This window comes from Nyctereutes procyonoides, unplaced genomic scaffold (genome assembly GCF_905146905.1).
Source record: "Nyctereutes procyonoides isolate TBG_1078 unplaced genomic scaffold, NYPRO_anot_genome, whole genome shotgun sequence".
Taxonomy (NCBI): Eukaryota; Metazoa; Chordata; class Mammalia; order Carnivora; family Canidae; genus Nyctereutes; species Nyctereutes procyonoides.
This window is the reverse complement of record NW_026575029.1, coordinates 8,906,199-8,931,336: the sequence shown is the minus strand read 5'-3', so window position 1 is coordinate 8,931,336 and position 25,138 is coordinate 8,906,199.

Genomic DNA, 25,138 nt, shown 5'->3' with positions numbered 1-25,138 from the left:
GTTAGTGCCTGTTATTAGAGGGTGACATTCAGGGGGAAAAATGCAACAGTTATTAACCTATTAACCTGTTATTTGTTATATTTCTGTTCTAAATATAAAATTTCTGCTAAGGTTTCATTAGTTCCATATTAGATACTTTATACTGTTTTATGTGTCATTCTTTTTTTAACTCAAAAATGCTAAAAATGACCTTAAAGTGACTCCATCTATGTTGCTTGGCTTTGTTTATATGAATAGCCCCAGGATCTGTGCACATTGGAGGTTTTGACAACTTTAATTATTCTACACATTTAACTGGTGAGAATTTAATTATTCTAGTGTTTCCAGAGGGCTGATGACATAGACGAGATATTAAAAAATAATAAATAAATGAAGGCATGTACAATCTGTGACTCCTTCAGTTTGTAGCTAAGAATACTTCAGGGCCCAAGAATGTATCTTACTTTAAATCTCTGTTTACTAATTCTCTAAGTGTTTTCCAGAATAGTATCTAACAATAACTGAATAAAATATATATAATATACAAACAGATTATTTTATGTGTATTATATATACACACACTATTATATAATGTATAAATATGTGTAAATATTTTAAAGATTCTCATTTTGAATTAATTTTAGATTTATAGAAGATTCACAAGAATGGTAGAAAGACATTTCATGCCTTTTCCTTCACTTCGGTTCCTCAAAATGTTATGAAATATTTGAAAATAAGTTGATGTGATACCCCTTTATCTTTAAATACTTCAATGAATTTTGTAAAGATAAAAATCCATTTTACTTAACCACAGAGCAATTATCAAAATTAAGGAATTAACAACAATAAAAATACTATCTAATCTGCATTCCTTATTTAAGCTGTTTATTCCACTAATATCATTTTACACATAACACATGTGGCTATATATATATATATATATTTATTTTTTATTTTTTATTTTTTTTACTGAGCCAACCCACATGACCTTTAAACTGGAACAATTCCTGAATCTTTCTTTCATATCTTTGACTTTTTTTTTTCAGATAGCAGTTTATTATTTGTTGAAAGTCCTTGATTTGGCTTTTGTGATATTTCCTCATGATTGCATTATGCATTTTGTCAGGAATGCCACAAAATTAATATACATCCTTCTCAATGCATTATAGTGCCAGTCACGTGATGCCCAGTTTTCCCTTCACTGATGAGATTGACTTTGATCATTGGGTTAAGGTATTGTCATCACTCTAAAGTTTCCCCCTTTCCTTTGTAATCAATAAAAATAGTCAGTGAGATACTTTGAAATCATGCAAATATCCCATTCCACATCAAAACTTCACCTACTGTGTTAGCATCCAGATAATTTTTGCTTGCGATGATGATGATTATGATCTTGTCAAATGGTAATTTTCCAATTTTGTCACGCCTTTATATTAATTAGTTGGCATTCTACCATGAAGATTTCTCCACTGTCCAATTTAATTATTAACTTAAGCATTTATAATGTGTGACAATCCATTACCATCATTATATTGGTAATCAAACTGGTTTAGATTTGGCCTGTGTAAGTCCCTGCGGGCTGACTCCTGTATCCATTGCCATGTCGCCATTACTCTTTGAGGAGTCCTTTATTCTTTCTGGCACAAAAAGATGATCCAGGTTAATTTTATTACTTTTTTTGCCCCCAGCCGTAGTCCAGGAATTAGGTATTTTTCCAAGAAGCTCTGATGCTGTGGAAAATAAAGGTAAAAGCCTTTACCTATGTTCAAGTTATAGAGCAATACACCCATGTTTTCTTAGAGCTTTTATAAAGTTTGTTTTGTTTTTAAAAATGTGTTTATATTTAAATCTCAGATTTACTTTGTGCATATGTATAATTTGAAATTTGGGACTCAGAGGATATGATTTTCAAATGGTCCTTTTTGTGGAAAATACACTTAGAAACCAAGCTACAGTCACCAGATCTATTCACTATTATAGAGACATCACTGTATCTAAGTCCTTTCAGCAGATAGAGCTAGGAAATCTACAGACGTGTGTCTGGTGATCTGCCTCTTTTTCACAGCTGCAAGGTACTCCATTGCACAGACGCATCAGAGTCCATGCAATCCTGCATCATTTAGGTTTTTCCCAACTCTCTGCAGTTAAAAACCATGTTGCAATGAAGAATGTATTTTTTAGTATCTCAATTATATTTCAATGGCAAATGTCTCAAAATGAAATTACCAATTGAAAGGTAAAAAAAAAATACTTGTCAGATATTTGCCAAGACAGTTGTATTAATTTGCATTCCCACAAGCAATTATGAGAGCACTGATTTCCTACAGTCTTTCCAGCAGAATGTGTCCTCATACTTTTACATTTTTTTTTGCCATTCTCTTGGGTGATAAATTATTATGTCGGGCAGTTTTTATTTCCACCAACTTCAAAACTAAACATATTTTACTGTGTTTAAGAGCCATGTTTATATCTGTCATTGTGAATTGTTTGTGATGCTTTTGCTCATTTTTCTGTAGGGTTTTTAGTTTTTTTTTTTTTACCTTGAAATTTAAAGTGTTAGGGATATTGGCCCTTTATCTGTGATATATATAATGCAGATTTTTTCCAGTTATTCAGTTGTCTTTTGACTATATTTATGGTGGATTGTATCCAGAAAAATGTCTGTTTCTTATGGTTAAACTAATCTTTTATTTCATCTGAATTTCCAGTTACAGTTTAAAAACCTTTACCTATGTTCAAGTTAAAGAGCGATACACCCATGTTTTCTTACAACTTTTATAAAGTTTGTTTCTTTTTTAAAAAATGTGTTTATATTTAAATCTCAGATTTACTTTGTATGTGTAATGTGAGATTTGGAACTCAGAGGACATAATTTTCAAATGGTCAGTCATTGTCTCAGGACTCTATTATAATCCATCTTTACCTGACGATTTAGATGCTGCCTCTTATCAGACGCTAGATTCCATGTGTACCTGAATTTATCTCTGGGCAGTATATTTTATCAGATTTCTACAGCTGTCGACTTATGCACCTGTACCACCTTGTTTTTCTGTAAAGGGTCTGTATATTAAAACATCACATGGTATCGATCCTTTCTCAGCTTTTCTTTTTCTATGATTTCCTGGCTATATTTTGCATATGTGTTGCTTTCCCTTTGAACTTCTTTAGCAGCTTTTCCTGCTTATTATAAGAGCTTGTTAGTATTGCAGGAGTGGGGGTGAGGGGATTACATTCCATTTATAACTTAGCTGACATCCTTATGTTATTGAGTCATTTCATATAAAATTCTCTCCCATTTTTTTTTCCACATATGCTTTAGGATCTTTCGAGAAAAATCCACAAAGTTTTGAAGTTGTAGAAAATAAGACAATTGGCATTAGCACTCACTTTATTAACAAAAGCTAATTGCTAGGGATTTTTTAAAATTTTACTTTTCCAGTGTGTTGTATGGGATATATCAAGCAGTTATCTAAAATGCCAGTAACTAGCCTCTCCTAATTTTTCTACTTTTTAATAAATGAAAGGTTATTTTCTCCATTTATAGTAACTTTCTGTTTCTAATCTAGTTCTTTATGCATTTATTGTCATATCAATGGTTCATAGCTCATGTACCTATTAATGTAAATTCAATAAAATCAGCTTCTTCCTTTTCCATATATTTTAAGATCTATAAATGAAAATACATGTTAATGCCAGAATCTTTAATGTGTAGATTTGACAACTGTGCTATAAGGTCATACGGTTATATCAGACACATTCTTGAACAAATCACTTAAATAAGTTTGTCACAATGGTGTCCAATTAGTGGGGCGGTATATACTTTGTATGTTATATTATGCACCATATAGTACTACCCACACAAGAGTAACAGCAACTGAAAGGGCCCCTTAATTGTAAATTTATTTTAATTACTGTTAGGCTTTTAAATATATTTTTTACTTAAAATGAACTTTGTCTTTTTATTGCATTTTTAAAAAAGCAAAAAAAAAACCTAGGCCAGTAAGAAAATATTATTGGAAAAATATTAATTGTACAAACAACATGATAGGAGAAAATTATTTCCCCAGTATAGTAGTATTAAAATTTTCTAGTATACAGTAAATTTGAAAAATATTTACACTGAATCTCTATAGGCTTACAAATATGTTACCTTGAACATGTTACTATAATTATTAGATTAGTACATGTATTCATTTCTCCATCCATCAAGCTATGTTATTTGTGATACCTACCTTTCAATGGAAATTGGAATCATTTTACCTTTTCCTAAAGACAGTATTCATGTCATTAATGAGGATTTGGTTAATGAGAGTGATAATTTAGTTGTAGTTTTTCTTTTGATGTAAAATTTGCTCAGTGAAACACACAAAACTTTTATGTATTCGCTAGTTTCTGAAAACTGCATTTGGGTAACCCATATCATGTCAAGATATTAAAACAATATCACCACCTCAGATAGTTTCCTTCTGCCCTTTTCAAGTCTCCAGTAACACAATAAGCATCTCACTTTTTTACAACAGAGATCAGTTTCATGGTAATGAAAGTTCAAATACTTAGAATTGTATAGCATGTACTCTTTAGCATAAGGTTTGTGTAGATTAGCATTTTGGTTTTTTTTATTTTTAAGATTTTATTTATTCATGAAAGACACAGAGCGGCAGAGACAGAGAGAGACTGCAGGGAGCCCAGTGCGGGACTCGATCCCAGGGAGCCCAGTGCGGGACTCGATCCCAGGACCCCGGGATCATGCCCTGAGCCAAAGGTGGATGCTCAACCACTGAGCCATCTAGGTGCCCTAGCATATCCTTTTAGATATTAATCAAAAATGTTGCAAATAACAATAGTATTTTTTCTTTGCTGCTGAGTAGCTTTTAGTTGTTTGAATATACTAGTTTTTTCATTGATGGTACTAAAGTTGCTTGTCAAATTGAACTATTTTTTTTTTATTTTTAAAGATTTTATTTGTTTATTCATGAAAAACAGAGAGAGAGAGGCAGAGTTGTAGGCAGAGGGAGAAGCAGGTTCCCTACAGGGAGCCTGATGTGGGACTCGATCCCAGGACCCCAGGATTGTGACCTGGGCCAAAGGCAGACAGACACTCAACCGCTGAGCCACCCCGGCACCCCAAATTGAACTATTCTAAATAAAGCCTTATTGATATTCTTGCACAGATTCTTTTGTGAATACATTTTTCATTTCTCTTAAGTACATATTTAGGAATGACATGGAAAGGGACAAGTGAATGTTTTGTTTATCGGAAATGTTCCAAAATATTTCTCAAGCAACGGTACCATTTTAAATTTCTACCAACAATTTCTGAGAGCTCTGATTGCTTCACATTCTTGCCAACATTGATCCGTCAATTTTACTTTTAATCATTCTGATGGGGGTGCTGTGGCATCTCACTGTGGTTTTAATTTACATTTCCATAACAATGAATAATTTGAGCAGTTTCCAACTGTGTAATGGTCATTAGTATATCTTCTATTTTAAAGTATCTGTTTTTCTTTTTCTTCTATTATTCAGTTATAGGAGATAGGAATACATCCTCTATGCAAGTCCTTTGTCAGATATATGTTTTATGAATGTTTTTCTTACACTAATGCTTGCTGGTATTTTTTAAAGAGGTCTCTTAATGAGCAGAATTTTAGCAATTTTGATGAAGTCTAATTAGTCAATTTTATGGTTATTACTGTCTGTGACCTAAGATGCTTTTCCTTGCCCTCAAGTTAGGAAAGATACTATGTTTTTCTTTAGATTTTCATGGTTTTCGCTTTTATATTTAGGAATACTCTTCATCTGGAATTAATCAGTTCATGGGGTGCAAGGTGTGAGTATTTCTGGGCAGAGAATAGGTTCTAAACTCAGGTTCAGCTGCTCACTGCTCAAAAATCAGTATCTGAGATAGAAGTGATGGTGAGAAAGGAAAGGCTGCTTTATCCAGGAAGCCAGCAACCTGGGAAGATGGTGGAATGATGTCTCAAAGACTGTCTTCCCCAGCCAAGGGAAGCCAGAGGGTTTAAAAACGGAAGATGTGGGAAAGGAAAGGAGGGCTGCCTGCAGGAGAAACAAGTGCCCAGGCCATTAGTCATATGTCAACATGACCCTGAAGAGATTTGCTTGCATCCCTGGCAGCTGTTCTCCAAAGTAATCAGGCCTTACCTTCTGAGAAAGTTTGGTTCTTCGCTTCTCAAGGAAAGGAAGTTAGTTTGTTATGGGTCATCAAAGGACTTAGGTCAGTCAGCAAGGAGTGCATAAGCTTGAAGCAAATTAACACTGAAGACTAATTAGAGTGGTATTGAGTGAGTAGAGGTCTTTTTTTTTTTTTTTCTGTATAGATACCTAATCATTCTATCACCATTGGAAAGTCATCCTTGTACAAATCATAAATACAATGGCCTTATGAGAATAGATGTATTTCTAAGCTACCAATGGTTTTCTTTTTCCTTTTTTTAAAAAATATTTTTTTTTTATTTATTTGAAAGACAGCGAGCATAAGTGGGGGAGTAGGGGGAGAGACAGAGAGAAAAGAAGCAGACTCTCCCCTGAGCAGGAAGTGGAGCTCAATCCCAGGATCCCGAAATCACAACCTGAGCCGAAGTCATACACTTAAACAACTGAGCCACCCAGGCATTCAGCCAATGGTTTTCTATTGATTTTTTGATTCTTAAGTCAATGCCACATTATTTTGATTATTTTAGATTTATTTAATGAGTCATGAAATCAAATAACATACATTCCTCTTCTCATTCTTTTTTCTATTTATCTATATATATGTGTATGTATATTTTCAAGGCCCTTGGCATTTCCACATATATTTGAGAAATCTTGTCAATTTGTCTTTTTTTTTAAGTCTCTGGGATTATAGGTAGAAAAAATATGAATATATGAATCAATTTGTGAAGTTAAGAAAACTTGATAAAACTGAATCATCTAATCCATGAACACTATATATCTCTCCATTTATTTATTTTTTTAAATTTTCTCTGAAATATGAGAATGTTTTCCAGGATTTATAAGTATGCTTTGAAAACATTTGGTTACCGCTTTATCCAAGAAATGCCATCTGTAGTTATTAAACAGGAAACTATTACTACCAGTTTAAAAATCTCATGGAATGAAAACACTGTCATATATGATAAGCTTTTATGCTGATAAGAGCAGTGCATAGCTAATATTGAATTCCGGTTCCAGGCTCTCTTGACTTCTCAAAACTTTGCAGCCTCTTGCAAGCCCTTGTATAATTGATATGGAGTTAAGTTCAATTGCCTGATTCCTGTTATACCTGTGTGACTTTGTGTTGCATGACCCAGGGCAAATTACCTTCTCTCTCTGTTGTTCCTCAACTCTAAAATGGTGAGATAGGTGTGAGGTTGTCTGGCTTCAAAGATAGAATAGAGATAACGTTTTGGCATGGTGTTGGAACACAGCCATCAATAAAGACTTCCCGTTGTCCTGGTTTTCCTTCCTTTCCTCACCTTCATCGTGTCAAACCCTATCTTACTTTAGAGACTTTCTGTTCCCTTTACTAAACTTCTAGCTACTTCCAGGGAAAATATTTCATCTTTCGTATCATAGCTGAAACTTTCTGTCCTTAGAAAATCCTTCTAATTATTTCATCTAAAGGAGAGCCAACCATTAGGGATCTCCATAACTTTTTTGTTACCCCCAAAGCAATCAACGTGTTTTTTAAAACATTTTTCTTTCAATTTAGTTTATGTATTTGTTTTTCACTTCTTATGTAGACATTAGACACTGTGCCTGCTCTGTTCACCAGTATTTCTAAATAGTATGGTGGAGTGCCTGTCTAATGAAGATACTCAGCTAATATTAATGAAATAAGTGAATTTTCTTTTTTTTAAGATTTTATTTATTCATGAGAGACACACAGAGAGAGGCAGAGACATAGGCAGAGGCTATGACGCAGAGAGAGGCAGGGAAGCTCCCCCTCCAGGGAGTCTGATGCAAGACTTGATCCCAGGATCGTGACCTGAGCCAAAGGGAAATGCTCAACCACTGAGCTACCCAGGCATCCCTGGAGTAAATGAATCTTTAATAAAAATAGGATAGCTCTCCTTTTAGAAATTTTGATAATGGTGCCTGAGCAGAATTTTCACCTTTTCAAATCAAGTGCTAAGTCCCATCTGGTAGTTCTTATTTTGAAATCTCAACAGAGTTTGAGATAAGAAAACTAGAAATTTGGCTGTTCTCTTCTTCAGAGAAACTTGCAACTGGGACGTGACTGTAGAGAAGATTTTGAAGGTGCCAGCTATCATCAACAAAAGGGTCTTCTTTTCTTCAGAATTAACTCTTCAAAAACAGTTCTTACAAAATCATGGGTTTTGTTTGTTTCAGTGTTTGGAGTCATTATTTATTCATTCAACACACACATAATCATTTTTTTTTTTCCTATGGGAGCTAAGCACTCTTGAGAACAAAACAGAATTCATGTTAGGGAGTGATAGAAGGGCATAAATGTTTTATTTTTTTATTTTTATTTTTTTTGCATAAATGTTTTTAAAAAGAATATTGAAGAGTTCCCAAGCAAAGATGTCAAGGAGGTAGCCTACTATTGAAATTCATGTTCTGTTCCTTTCCTTTAAAGGCTCACCATGTGCTCTGCTACATATGCCATATCAAAGTCCTGATATATTTGGTATTTTCCCACTTCTGTCGTATCTTTTCACTGGTTTCTCCATCCAGAATAATTTTCCTTCTTCCTGTTACTCTGCCATCATCCTGGTTGCAGCTGTGATTGTTACCTGGCTTCCCATAAAATCCTCTCTCATCCTGTGCTCCTTCAGGAATCATCTACAGATTAGTGAGAACTATATTTGTTACTGAACATGTCAGTCAAATACTTAAAGTTCTTCAAAAGCTCACCTTTTTTTTTCTGAAAATGAAAGATAAGAGATTAACCTAGCCCTGTGCCACCTGCCACTGACCACCCTCGGGCTGCACCTCATTATCTGTCATCTGCCAGTTGTCTATCTTTCAAGTTCTTAATCATACCATGGTATTTCCTTCTTCGGAAGGAAAAAATTCAGCTTCCCCTCTGCCTGAACAACTCTTCTTACGCCCAGCCAACCACTTTTCTATGTGATCCCGACTCATCTTAAAAAGTTAGCTCACAATTCACCTCCCTAAGAAACCCCTCACCGTCATCCCTCACCAAACCTTGGGGAACAGGCCTATTTTATTACATGAGGTCAAAGCACACTGAATTTCTCTTTTGTAATGCTGTATTAGATCATTGCTTCATTAGTAATTCAATGTTTGTCTTACCTCCTGTGATATTAAGGAGGACAAGGACAGTTTTTATCTTGTTCCCTTCTAGAATTCCATACTTAGTATAATTTTTGCATAGAGTAGATATTTAATAAGTGCTTGTGGAAGGGTGACCTATATATATATTTTTGTTGAATGTGAATATTTATTTAGAAAGAAAAAAGAAATACCAGTAGGTTAAACATTTTAAAAGCTGACAAATACCAAATAATACAAAATACAGAAAAATAATGGAATATTGCGTTATCAACTGCCTCACATGCTACTATAATATTTCTCTCCTGTACATTTTATGTACTCTTTGATTGCTTCTTAACGTGAAAATTTTGTATTTATGGATAGAAAAGAAAATTAGGTTTTCATCTAGCATAATTCTTTTTTTTTTTGATAACTGAGACTCATAAGACATACAATTTCACATATAAACATACCCACTTCTATCAGTTTAGGTTTTTAAACATAAGAATTTGATAAATTCTATTCAGATAATACCCCTCAAAGGCATGTCATACATTTACAATTATGTATATTTCATTATCAAATATATCTTTGAAATGAGAATATTTTACCTTTTACTTTGTTTTCAAATATACATGCTTGGTAATTGGAAGAATTTTCCAAAAACTAGCTTTTTGTATTGTATATTTCACACCTAGCTTCTCTTTGATCCTAAACTTCTAGTTGGAGATGACAGAGTACATGATTGTAGGGTCATATGGCCTCTGACCATAAGGCTGGTGAGTCAGCCTAGTGGTGGTATGAGTATTTCCTAAAATCCTTCCCATCCCTAGATATTATCGCTAATAATACCTTTACACAGAAGTGATCTTGAGCCCCATAAATAGATTCCTATAACTCTGAATTAAATCTATTCTCCGCTCAATTTCCTCTTAGCCAAATCCTTAAAAATGACCTTCATGCCACTCCTAAGATAGCATGCCGGTGCTATCTTAAAGGAAGAGAGAAATGATATTCAATAGAGGTCAAACTATCTTTTTTTAGTTTTTATTTTATTTGTATTTGAGTATAGTTGACACACAATGTGATTTGTGTCACAAATGAGTGATTTGACAAGTCTATCCATCATGTTGTGTTCACCACAGGTGTGGCTACCATGTGCCCCCTTACATTACTGTCACATATCACTGACTATATTCCTTATGCTGTGCCTTTTATTCCCAAGACTTACTCATTCTATAACTGGAAGCCTGCATCTCCTTCTTCAAACTTTTCAAATACATGCATGTGAAAACGTTGTGTAGACGTCTCACTGACTTTGGAGGCTGAAGCCTAAATCTCATTGGCTTTATGATAAACCTAACTATTGTGAGTTATTTTGTGTATATTTTCCTGATATCTCACTCAAACATTAAGAATCTGGCCCAAGGTTTTGCTACCTAGAATTTCCTTTGTGATAGGTAGATTTTACTACTTCAGTTTCTTCCCCTATTTTCTGGGAACCCAAATGCAGGGGGAAATTAACACTTCCTATTTTTTGTATTCATTTATTTTTCTCTACATCTTCCTTCTCAGACTTTCTTTTTTTAAAAAATATTTTATTTATTCATCAGAGACACAAAAAGAGAGAGAGAGAGAGGCAGAGACACAGGCAGAGGGAGAAGCAGGCTCCATGCAAGGAGCCCGATGTGGGACTCAATCCCAGGTCTCCAGGATCACGCCCTGGGCTGAAGGCAGACACTTAACTGCTGAGCCACCCAGGCATCCCCTCAACCTTTCCTCATTTTTTTTCTACTTTCCTCTCTTACTCTTTCCTTTTACCAAGTACAAGATTTCTCATTTCTGTGCTCATTCTCAACCCCAAGCTGCTAGGCCCATCCAGTCTCCTGACTTAGGGATGAGAGTTCCCTCCTTTTGCATCATGGGAGGCAACGCAAGTGATGGTCCTAGAGCAAGAGCCTACAGAAAGCACTTGGCAAATACCAAGGAAGCAATTGTAAAAAAAAAAATAAATAAATAAATTAGAATTTTTCTTCAGTGGATAAGCTTCATGGTGGCCTTCAGCAGGTAGAGGTGCTTTGCTGTCATATTCACAGCCTTGGAAATGTGCCTATTGTAGTTGTTTCACACAACGGCAGTGATGGGGTAACTCTAAACTCAAGGCCTTCACCATCAGGCTCGGTGGAACTCATGTTCCTTTTCTTCATTTCTTCTTTTATTGCTCTTATGGTTTAAGATTTTTGCATCTGTTTTTATGAGAGGAGATTTCAACCTCTCAATTTCTTACCATCTCTTTGTCACGATTTTTATCAGGATTTTGCTAGCCAGCTTTGTTTAGCAAGTTAGGAAATATTCCCTGTTTGTCTGCTTTGTGAAATTTGAATACTATAGACTGTTTGTATCCTTCCCATATTTTCATGTGTTAAATCCTAATATTGGGTGATGGGCTTTGGGAGGTGACTAGGTCTTGAGGATGGAGCCCTCACAAATGTGATTAGTGCTCTTATCAGAGAGACCACAGAGAAACCTCTTCCACTAGGTCAGAACAGAGTGAAAAGATGGCCTTCTGAGAAGCAGAAAGGAGGCCCTCCCCAGACATGGCATCTGCTAACACCTTTATCTTAGACTTCCCAGCTTCCAGAACTATAAGGAATAAATTCCTCTTATTTAGAAGCACACATTCTGGGATGCCTGGGTGGCTCAGAGGTTGGGCATCTGCCTTTGGCCCAGGGCCTGATCCTGGAGACCCGGGACCGAGTCCCACATTGGGCTCCCTGCATGGAGCCTGCTTCTCCCTCTATGTCTCTGCCTGTCTGTGTGTCTCTCATGAATAAATAAATAAAATCTTTAAAAAAATAAAAATAGAAACAGATATTCTATGGCATTTCGTTAGAGCAGCCTAAGCAGACCAAAACACTGAAGGATGAGTTTTCACTAAAAAGCTCGTTATATTTACACAAGCATCCAACAGGTGCTCCATACACGATGGTAGATGTGAATCACTGCCAGCCCCCTCCGCTGTCTTCAGCCATTTCACCCTCTCCACCTCTGGGCCTTTATATCCACATGGTCAGGTTATCTGTAATTTCACAACTAATACTATGGACTTACTTCCAGGAGGTAATTGCCTAATTCCCTGAACAATGTGCTCTAGTGGACGATACAGGTTAACATGTTGTCTTTGCCATAGACTTTTGAATTTTGTCTGAGAAAAAGCATCACTCCAATGTACAGTTTCAGAGATGATGTGTGATCGGTGTGGGAGACCTGTGTGTGCCTGTGCGTGTGTGTCTAAGAGAGTGGGTGTTTGATCATGTACCCTCCGATGCCCACAGGGGTGATAGGATGATAAATTATACTGTTTCATCATGAGATTGGCCCCATATATTGCCACAAACATAAACATCGTAAGTTGCTCAACTAGTAGCCAAAGGTGCAGTGAACATTTGTTACAGGCGGGGTATGAAAAGGTCTGCCCTTTATTATGGAACAAACAGCTTTTTCACCTGAACCTTTCTGAGGCTTCCAGACATGAAGCCTGTATTTACAGGGAACATAGCAGGGAAGCGTGTGATGTGCCTGCCATTTCCCCAAGCGCTTCAGTGTCACAGATGAAGTCGGAGCAGAGGAAACCGATAGGTTAATAGGGGTGTGACCAGATGCAGATTTGAGAGCAAAGAGGATGATTTTATCATTTCTAGTGTCTATTTAGAAGAGGAAAACTTCCAAATATGGCATGTCTGTATTAGAAACAGGTTTTATTATTTAAGCATCATATAGTATGCATTGCCATGAAGAACACGTAAATAGGCAAGAATAGGCAGATTTGTTTAATTTTCTAAGGACAAGTAAATATTTAGCAAACCTACTAGTTTTGGAAGAGGATTATGTCATCTTTTCTAGGGTTCCTTCTGAGCATTTTATATAAATACGGTGGGATGATATGGTTACACTATGCCTTAGATATTAATAAAAATGTAGTCACTTAAAAATGGAAAATATTTGTGATTCTTTATTTCTTTCATAATGAAATGTATACATATTATATATGTGTGTATATGTATATTATAAATTCTGTGAATTCTTAAAATTATTTTTTATTATGTATAATGCTATGTCTGTGATAAGTACTAAGTAAATATTTGAAAACTAGAGTTGAATCACATCAGGCAGATTTTTCCCATGCAAAATACAGAGTTTTATTCTTACATGTTATTTTGACCATGAGCTTCTTACCTGCTAAACACGTCCCCACATTTAAAGAAATAAAGGATAGAACTACACCTCCATTTAAAACAGAGAACAAGGACTGCAAATGTTTTCTGGATACGGCCAGATAATAAATAATTTAAGCTTACTCAACACTGCTGTTGTAGCATGAAATCACCTTTAGATGATTTGTAAATTAATGGGTGTGGTTATGTTCCAATAATTTTATTAATGAAAGCAAGAGATAGGCTACATGTGGTCATTATTTGACATTTTTAGAAGATGACATACCTACCTAAAGCTCAAGCCCATGCAATTACAAAAATACACTCCCTTTTTCTACCCCCTCTGCTCAGATTCGGGTTCTAACTATGTTTGATTGACGTCACTTGTTCAATGTTTTATTTATGTGTGATGAAGTTACAGAACAAGTTAGGCACGCTATTCCCATTTTTATATAGTCCACAAAGGGCATCTACAGAAATGTAACTTCTACATTCTGATTGTAATTAACTTATTATACATACGAGTTTCTTCTTCAACTTTATTACAGATTCACAATCCGTGGGATAAAAACTATTCGCAGCTCTTTTTACAGAATAGAAGCAGAGCATGCTAGTGTGTTTAAACTTGTGGAAAGAGGGACTCCTGGGTGGCTCAGTGGTTGAGCACCTGCCTTCGGCTCAGGTCATGATCCTGGGATCTGGTATCCAGACCCACGTTGGGCTCCCTGCAAGGAGCCTGCTTCTCCCTCTGCCTGTGTCCCTGCCTCTCTCTCAGTCTGTGTCTCTCATGAATAAATAAATAAATAAATAAATCTTAAAAAAATAAACTTGTGGAAAGCATCAATTCTGTATCAACATGTCAGTTGCACGCATCTACCCCTCATTCATTTCAACCACGCAATTTTATTTTGGAATCTCTGTTGTTTCTGTTTCACTGAATTCTCATTTCTTAGAGCCACTGCCATTGGATAGCACCTTTTAATAAAGTTTTATTCTAAAAATACCACACATGATGAAAAATAGTACAGAATATAACAAAAGAGGAATTCAGTGAGAGTCAGTGATTTCCTACATTTCTGGGCAAGACTCTAAATTAGCCTTCTATGTGGGTGAAATGGTGACATTACTACATTTCTTCTAAGAGAAAAGGATTCTCATCACCATTATGTACCCTACTTTGGTATAAATGTCATTTTTAATGGAGAAATGTTTTGCCAAGTGTTCCAGTAAGTTATTAAAATAAGGACATTTTCCTTAATAATGTGTGATAGGAATTTTTGACCTTTTCATCATTAATAATTTGAAAAATTACTTTTAATTAATTTACTTTTTAACTCCTTTATAGTTAACAGTGTCCTATTAGTTTCAGGTATATGGTACAACAATTCGACAGTTCTTTACATTACTCAGTGCTCATCATGGTGAGTATACTCTTAATCTCCCTTGCTCATTGCACCCATCCGTCCACCTATCTCTCCTCCGGTGACCATCAGTTTGTTCTCTGTAACTAAGATTCTGCTTTCTGGTTTATCCATTTTTTTCTTTGTTCATTTGTTTCTTAAATTCCACAGATGGCTAAAATCATATAGTATTGTTCCTTCTGTGATGGATTTCATTTAGCATTACACTCCCTACATCCATCCATGCTGTTGCAAATGACAGGATTTTGTCCTTCTTTCATGGGTGAGTAATATTTCAGTGTGTGTGTGTGTGTGTGTGTGTGTGTGTGTGTATACCACTTTATTCATTCATCAATCCGTGGGCACTGGGTTGCTTCCATAATTTGGCTACCGTAAATAATGCTACCATAAACATAGGACTGCATAGATCTTCTTGATTTTGTATTTTCATATTCTCTGGGTAAATACTCAGTAGTGGAATTATTGGTACTGCATGAGAAGAGAATTCAATTTTTAGTTTTTTGAAGAACCTCCGTACTGTTTTCCATAGTGGCTGCACCAGTTTGCATCCCACCATTAACACACAAGGATTCCTTTTTCTCCATGTCCTGGCCAATATTTGTTGTTCCTTTTTTTTTTTTATTTTTATTTTAGCCATTCTGACAAGTGTGAAGTGATATCTTATTGTGGTTTTGAATTGTATTTCATTGATAATTAGTAATGTTGAGCGTCTTTTCATATGTCTGTTGGCCAACTGTATGTCTTCTTTGGAGAAATGTCTTCTGCCCATTTTTAATTGGATTATTTGGGAGTTTATTTGGTGGTGTAAAAAGGGAGGTGGACGGAGGGTTGGGGTGACTGGGTGATGGGCACTGAGGGGGGCACTTGATGGATTGAGCACTGGGTGATATATGTTGGCAAATTGAACTCCAATACAAAAAAAATGAATGCAATGAAAATAAAAAAAGTTCTTTATATATTTTAGATACTAACTCTTTATCAAATACATCATTTGCAGATATCTCTTCCCATTCAGTAGATTCTCTTTTAGTTTTTGTTAAGGTTTACTTCATTGTGCAGAAGCTTTTTATTCTGATGGAGTCCCAATAGGGTTTTTGTTTTTGTTTCCCTTGCCTCAGGAGACACATCTAGGAAAATATTTCTTTGGCTCATGTCAGAGAAATTGCTGCTTGTGCTCTTTGATTTTTATCATTTCACATCTCACCTTTAGGTTCTTAATCCATTTTGAGTTTATTTTTGTATATGTATGAGAATTTTGGTGTTTTATTCTTTTGCATGTAGCTCTCCAGTTTTTCCACCAATTATTAAAGAACTGTCTTTTCCCCGTTGAGTATTCCTGTCTCTCTTGTCAAAGATTAATTGACCATATAATCGTGGATATATTTCACAGCTCTCCATTCCCTTCCATTGATCTCTGTGTCTGTTATATGAACCATGCTTTTGTGATTACTACAGCTTTGTAGTATACCTTGATATTCGGGATTATAAAACCTCCAGTTCTGTTCTTTTTCAAGATTGCTTTAGCTATTTAGGGTCTTTGTGCTCCACACACATTTTAGGATTATTTGTTCTAGTTCTGGGAAAAATATTGTTGGTATTTTGACAGAGATTTCATTAAATCTGGTGATTGCTTTGAGTAGCATGGATGTTTTAACAATATTTGTTCTTTCAACAAATGACCATGGAATATCTTTACATTTGTTTGCATCATTTTCAATTTATTTCATCAGTGTTTTATAGTTTTCAGAGCACAGGTCTTTCGCCTCCCTGGTTAAGTTTATTCCTAGATATTTTCTCCTTTTTGGTTCAATAGTAAATGGATGTTTTCTTAATTTCTGCTACTTTATTATTGGTGTATATAAATGCAACAGATTTCTGTGCATTGATTTTGTATCCTGTGATGATATAGAACTTATTTATCGGTAATTTTTTTGGTGGAGTCTTTCAGGTTTTTTATATATGGAATCATGTCATCTGCAAATAGTGAAAATGTTACTTCTTCCCTACCAATTTGAATGCCTTTTATTTCTTTTGTTGTCTAATTGCTGTGTCTAGGACTTCCAGTACTACGTTGAAGAAAAATGGTGAGTGTAGGCATCCTTGTCTCCATCTTGATCTTAGGTGAAACACTCAGTTTTTCACTACTGAGTATAATATTAGCTGAGGGTTTTCCATATACGTTGTTTATTATGTTGAGGTAAATTCCCTCTACACCCTACTTTGTTGAGGTTTTTATTTATTTATCTATTTTTAATAGATGTTGTCAAATGTGTTATTTTCATTTGTTGAAATGATCAAATGGTTTTTATCCCTTCTCTTTTTGATGTGATGTATCCTTGTTGATTGATTTGCAAATATTGGGCCTAAGAATATACTCCACTTGATCATGATAAACAGTTTTTTTTTTTTTCATGTGTTGCTAGAATCAGGTTGCTAGTATTTGTGAGGCTTTGGGCATATATGTTCTTTAGAGATACTGACCTACACTTCTCTCTCTCTCTCTCTCTCTAGTGTCTTAGCCTGCTATGGTATCCAGATAATGCTGACTTCATAGAATGAATTTGAGAGCTTTCTGTCTTCTTTGATTTTTTTTTTGAATAATTTGTAAAAAATAAGTATTTACTGTTCTTTAAGTGTTTAGTAGAATTCACCTCTGAAGCCGTGGATCCCGGGCTTTTGTATTTGGGAGATTTTTATTATAATTCAGTTTCATTGACGACCATCAGTCTGTTCAAATTCCCTATTTCTTCCTGATACAGTTTTGGGTGATTGTTTCTTTGAATTTATCCATTTCTTCTAGGTTTTCTAACTTGTTGGCACATAATTTTTCATAGTATTCTCTTATAATCCTTTGATTTCTGTGTTGTCAATTTTTATTTCTCCTTTTACACTTCTGATTTGTTTACATGTGTTGTCTGTCTCTCTTTCTGAGGAGTCTGGCTAGATTTATAAATTTTGTTGCTCTTTTGAAAGAACCAGCTCCTAGTTTCATTGATCTGTTCTATTGTGTTTGTAGTTTCTATTTCATTTATTTCTAAACTAATCTTTTTTATTTCTTTCCTTGTATTGGTTTGGATTTTGTTTGTTCTTTTTCTGACTCCTTCAGTATAAAGTTAGGTTGTTTATTTGAGACTTTGAGACTTTTTTTTTCTTCTTGAGGCAGGTCTATATTATGATACACTTCCCTCTTAGAACATTTTTTACTATATCTCAAAGATTTTGGACTGATTTCATTTTCATTTGTCTAGATGTATTTTTTTATTTCTTCTCTGATTTCTTGGTTGACCAATTCATTGTTTGGTAGCATATTGTTTAACCTCTATGTATTTTTTTTCCAGTTTTTTTTTCTTCTTGTGTTTGATTTGTAGTTTCATAGCATTGCAGTTGGAAGAGATGCATGGTATGACATTAGTCTTTTCAATTTATTGAGACATGTTTTGTGTCCTAATATGTGTTGTATCCTGAGAATGTTCCATGTACACTTGAAAAGAATGTGTATTCTGCTCATGGAATGTTCTCAATGTATCTGTTAGAGCCATCTGGTCCAATGTGTCCTTCACAGCCATGGTTTGCTCATTGGTTTTCTATTTAGATAATCTATCCACTGATGTAATTGAAGTGTTAAAGTCCTCTACTATTACAGTATTATTATCAATTACTTCCTTTATATTTGTTATTAGTGCTTCATGTATTTGAATGCTCTCATGCTGGGTGCACAAATATTTACAGTTGTTATATCTTCTTGTTGGATTATTCCCTTCATGATTATATAGTGTTGTACTTAGTCTCTTGTTATTGTCTTTGTTTTAAAGTATACTTTGTCCAATATACATATTGCTACTCTGTTTTTTTTTCGTGTCCACTTGATGATAAATTCTTTTCATCACTTTACTTCCAATCTGCATATGTCTTTAGGTCTGATATGAGTCTCTTGTAGGCAACATATAGATGGGTCTTGCTTTGTTATCTATTCCAATACCCTTTGTCTTTTGATGGAGCATTTGGTCTATTAACATTCAAAGTTTTTGCTGGTAGGTATGTACTGATTGGCACTTTGTTACTTGTTTTACAACTCTTCTTTGTTTGCTTTTTTCTCTAACTCAGTTTGTTGACTTTCTTAAGTGATATACTTGGATTCCTTTCTCTTTATTTTCTGTGCATATATTATTAATTTTTTATTTGTGGTTACCATTAGGTTTATATCTAACATGTATACCAGTCTATATTAAGTTTATTGTTACTCAAGTTTAATCTCATTCTTTACTCCTCTCCCCACCCCATATTTTTGGTGTATGTCATTAAACTTTACAGCTTTTTATTTTGTAACTCCCTTAACTGAGTTGTTGTTTTGTTTTTGTTTTTTAAGATTTTATTTATTTATTCATGAGAGACACAGAGAGAGAGGTGGAGACACAGACAGATGGAGAAGCAGGTTCCCTGCAGGGAGCCCAATGTGGAACTTGATCCCGGGACTCCAGGATCACACCCCAGGCCAAAGGCAGGTGCCAAACTGCTGAGCCACCCAGGGATTCCCTTTAACTGAGTTTTATACTTAATTTTATTGTTTTTGTTCTTTACACTTTCCTTCCTCCTACTTTTGGTCTTTCCACTCAAAGAGTCCCTTTTAATATTTCTTGTAAGGCTGGTTTAGGGGTGATGAATTCTTTTAACTTTTCTTTGTCTGGGAAACTCTTTACCTCTCCTCTTCTGAATCTGCCTTGCTAGATTATTCTTGGTAACAAGGGCTTTTTTTTTTCCTTTTTTTTTTTATTTCTGTGTTTTGAATATATTAAGTCACCCCCCCTCTGGACTACAACATTTCTGCTAAAAAAAAACCCAAAAAACTGATAGCCTTATGGGGTTTCCCTTTTTATGCAACTATTTTCATTTCTTTCACTGCTTTTAAAATTCTCTCTTTATCCATTACTCTTTGTCATTCAAGCTGTTATGCATCCTGGTGTGGACCTCCTTTGGCTGATTTTTTGTTGGTCTCTCTGCTTCCTCAATCAAGATTTCTGTTTCCTTCCCCAGGTTTAAGCAGTTTTCAGCTGTTATTTCTTCAAATAAATATTCTGCCCCCTTTTCTCCTCCTTCTTCTGAGATCCCTACAGTGCACCTGTTATTATGCTTGATGAGGTTGCAGAATTTCCTTTGCCTATTTTCATTTATTATTATTATTTTTTCTTTCTCCTCTTCAGGTTGGTTGATTTCCCTAAGCCTGTCCTCCATTTCATTTACCTGTTCTTCTGCTTCTTCTAATGTCTTCATTATTCCATCCAGTGTACTTTACTTTCACTTATTGAGTTTTCCATCTCTGATTAGTTCTTTTTTATGTTTGCCATGTCTTTGTTGAGGGTCTCATTGAGGTCTTCCATTCTTTTCTCAAGTCCAGTGGGTATCTCTGAACATTAGTTCAAATTTTCTATCAGGAATATTACTTAACTCCATCTTGTTTCACTCTCTTGCTGTGATTTTGCCCTGATCTTTCATTTGGGGGTGTAGTCCTCTGTCTCCTTATCTTGTCTAACTCTCTGTGTCTGTTTCTATGTATTAATAAAGTCAGCTATGTCCCCTGCTCTTAAAAATCATAACCCTTTGAAAAAGAGGTCCTGTATGTGTGCAATGTCCCCTGTTCACCAGGACTTAGCACTTCAAGGGTGTTTCCTGTGTGTGTTGTGTGCACGCTATGGTTGTGGATGAATTGCTTTTGCCTTCAGTCCAGTTGTCTGCAATGGCTCTCTTTGTCTGTTGCAGGCAAAGTTTGGTCCCTCTGTTGTTAGTGGACCAGTCTGGGTCTACCTTAAGCTTGACTTGAGTCAAACCAGGTGTTTGCCAGAAATGCAGTAGCAAGAAATTGCACTATGCTTTCCCTATGTTGTCCCCTGAGGACTTTTTTTCTTTGGTAGGTTGGGCCCGAAGTCAAAACCAGCATCTGCCAGGAGCCCACTACCGGGCCTACAGTTGAACTCGTATGTATAGTTATTGCCCCTTCTCCCTGGGGCAGAAATCATTTGGGAGTGGTACTGGTGTCTGTTGGGGCTGCTTGCACACTGGCCTGCAGCACCACTTTGGAGGGGCTCTGATCAAAGGCATTTGGCGGGGGGGAACTCACAGGATACTGTGGGGCAGGACAAGTGTTGCCAGCAAGGTTAACATTGGTCCACTATGGATTGGGCCGGTACCCACCTTGGAAAACCCTTGCCCAGGCCACCAGGTTGGAGGTGGCAGATTGGCAGAAGCACCCAGGGGCTGGGTGTAGTGTTAGCAAGCTAGAGAGAGTGTGTTGCAGCTATTCTGACTCCCACAGATGTCTTATATCTAGGCTGAGGGGTGGGTAAGGAAAATGGCACCTTCCAGCTAATTTTTTCTTGAATTCTCCCAATGATCCCTGCCAGTACTTGCTTTGACATTACTAAATAAATCTCCCTCTCACATACCCAAGGCATTTTTTAAGCCATGACATCTCTTCTATATCTCAGCAGAGATGTTTGTTGTGTTGTCTGCTTAAGAGCATGTCTTCTAGGGCCTCTGTCATCTAGGCTCTTTCCAGTGCTATACCTGCTGATTTTTAAAGTTCTAGATCTTAAGCCCCACTGAGTTTTAGGCCTTTCTGGTTTTCAAAACTCCCAATGTTATGGGAGTTGTCCTCATTGTATGGTTACCCCATGCCTGGGATGCCTTGATAAGGGTGTTTGGTCCTCTTTCCATGCCACTACACCCCTCCCTCCCATGGACAGCCCCAAGGGTCCATTTGGCTCTTAACTGCATCTCCACCCTTCCTACCCTCTTCAGTATGGCCGCTCTTCTATGTTTAGCTGTGGAGGTTCTGTTCTGCCAGTCTTTGGGTCATTTTCTGGGTTATTTACATTGATGTGGGTTTTTATCTAGTTGTATCCATGGGGCAAGGTAAGCTTAGAAGCATTCCTATGCCACCATCTTCCCCAGAAGTCCTTAAAAGTTTTATATACATTATATATACATTATTAAACTCATCTATACTATAATGAATCATAATAATTGTGTTATACTATCAGACCTTTTTTTATCATCAGCACTGGATTTGAAAAACATAAAATAGGGGTAAAATATAAACCCTAATCCATACAGTACATTATCTTAGAACAATTAAACTACTTGTATGTTTATTCCAACATGATAATTTTTATTATCCAGATGCTTTTTGTGCTATAGTTATATGTTCCATGGGCAAATAATTTGAGAACAATTCAAGCAGTTTAACTATTGGACTTTGTGATCCATTAAGAAAAATATATTTATTTTTTTAGACAAGAGGGACAGGCATCACCAAAATGGCCAAATAAGATATACCTAGCATGTATCATCCCCTTAACAACAATTTGGCAGCCATCTGTAGAAAAATGTACTTTTGTGGAAGCTTTGGGATCCACATAGAAGAATATGAAATGCTGGTGTAGTCTAAGACCAAGGAGAGTCATTCTGAACAAAGAGTGGAAACCAGACAGCTGACTCATAGACTGGTTCAGCTACAGAAAATAAATAGCTCTGTTCTCCCTGAGAACTACACTGTAGCTCATTTGGATTTCAGTCTTTTTTTTTTTTAAGATTTTTTATTTATTTATGATAGAGAGAGAGAGAAAGAAAGGCAGAGACGCAGGTAGAGGGAGAAGCAGGCTCCATGCTGGGAGCCACTAGCATTGGTCCACTATGGAGCAGACCTGTACCCACTTGGGAAAACCCTTGGTTTTCGAGGTGTGACCGAGGTGTGACTCGATCCCAGGTCTCCAGGATCAGGCCCTAGGTGGAAGGCCGGTGCTAAGCCACTGAGCCACCCGGGCTGCCCTGGATTTCAGTCTTTCAATGACACCATACATCAAGGGACCAGGGAGGAATCACTCCTACCTACACATCAGGTAATGGACATATGGTCCTTAGTACTGGCTGTGGACTCTGAAATGTCCCCCAAAACTGGCTTTAGCCTCTCTTGACCATGGTTTGGAAGTTCCTGGAGGTAGGCCCCCAAAGTCAATAAGACTTTAAGTTCTGAAAGGACCCTATAACTAGGTTCCAGCCAACAGCCACAGTCCCCAGTCTTGGTGGCACAGGAACTCCACAGGAGACATTCCTATTTGTGCCCTTAGAGATCCTCAAGGGGCCCTAACTAGGTAGCCCCCTTCTCAGCCAGAGTATCATAGGTGGCCTTTTGGCACAGGAAGCAGGCAAGAGAATCTCCTATCTATATCCCTGGAGGTTTTGAAAAGTTGCTCCATGTGGCTTCAGTTTCTTCATAGCCATAGTCTGCCTGAGGGTCTTGGGCCCCACCAGGAGGTACTTCCAACTGCAGCCCCAAAGATCCTGAAGAGTCCTACACTCAGCTCCAAGTCTATCATGGACACAAGCCCCCAGCAGACCCGTTAGCCCTAGGACCCATTTGGAAATACCTTGTCTGCCCTCATACAGATCTTGAAAGAGCCCTATACACCAGCCACTTCATGCCATGGTCAGGGAGCAATCCAGCTCTCCCATGGACCTGGAAGGAGACACACCCAGGTGTCTATGCCTCAAGAATTATGTCTGTAGATTTCACACTTGACCGTAGAACCTGAAACATTCCTGGGACTTGGTTCCAATTCTTCTCAGTTGTGGTCCAGCGCCATTACTGCCCATCAGTGACTGGGCTGTGAACCTGGTAAGAATCACACCCTCTTCACCTCTGGTAATAGGCTCACTGTCTAAGGACCTGAAAACCCCAGTGCCACCCTATTGAATAAGTTAATGGGAGCAGTTCCATCTACCCAGTGACCAGATAGGATTCATGCCTATCTGAGTCCTTCATAACCCCCACCAACTGCAGACTTCACTAAGACCAATCTGTAGCCACATCATATTTTCTGATCCAGCCTGTGATTCTAGAGATAACCCCATTCACCCAGGGAAAAGACAGGAGGTCATTATCTACTGAAACCGGTCTATAAAGACTGAAAGAATAGAGTACAACAATATAGGGTTACCTAATATCTTATAGGGGAGTCTAGATTACATGGGGGAAAATATAGGTTTTTTCCAATAAATCGTTTAGAAAAATTGGATATTCACATTCAAAAGAATGAAATTGAATTCCTATCTTGCACCACCTACATAAATTAACTTGAAATGGATTAAAGACTTAAATGTAAAACTTGTAACCATAAACCATTCAGAAGAAAACATAGGAGAAAAGCTCCTTGACGTTGGTGCTGGCAATGATTTTTTGGGTATGACACCAAAAGCACAAAAAGCAAAAAAGTAAAAATAAGAAGATGGGACTACATCACACTAAAAACCTTCACAGCAGAAGGAAACCATCGAAAGAATGAAGAGAGACAATCTGTAGAATGAGAGTCTCCTAAGGGAATTAAGGTAAGTGAAATAAATCAGGCAGGAGAAGACAAAATATGTTATGATCTCATTTATATGTGGAATCTAAAAAAAAAAAAGTCTAATTTCTAGAAACAGAGACTAGAATAGTGGATCCAGGGGTTGGTGAGTGAGGGAAATATTGATCAAAGGGTACAAACTTCCAGTTATAAAATGAAGACTGGAATCTAATATTCAGCCTTATGATTATAGTTAATAATACAGTATTATATGATGGAAAGTTGCTAAAGAGAATGGATTCTTACCACATAAACACATAAATTACAATTTTGTGGACTAATTGATGTAGTAACTAACCTTATTGTGGTAACCATTTCTAATATATACTTGTATCAAACCATCACGTTGAATACCTTAAACTTAATGATATATATCAATTATATTTTGATAAAGCTTGGAAAAATAAGAATACATCATTTTAATTTCTATCTATAAAGAAATATGCATTGAATAATTTTATCCAAAAATTGATAATAAAATTGCTTTTTAAATGATAAGATTTGATGACTATGATAAAATCTTAACATGTGAACTGAAGGATGGGATTAAGGATATTTGACAAATATATTTCTAGCACTAACATCTAACTCACAGGTATGGAGAATTCTGATTTGTTGATAATTCTGGATTTTGAAATGATGGAAAATTACTTTGTGTGAATAATTATCAACCTTTGCAAAAGCATCTTTTAACTGTATTGCATCAATTTTAAAAGTTATTCTGAGTTGTAAAACTTGAAATATTATCATATTTTAAACATAATTTTAAAATATGGATGTTGCTTATTGACATTAGAAATTCATTTTATTAGGAATAGTTCAAAGTGGAGTTAAATACATTTGCATTTGCATGTATCCTAGATTAAATAAAATAGCTGTGGTA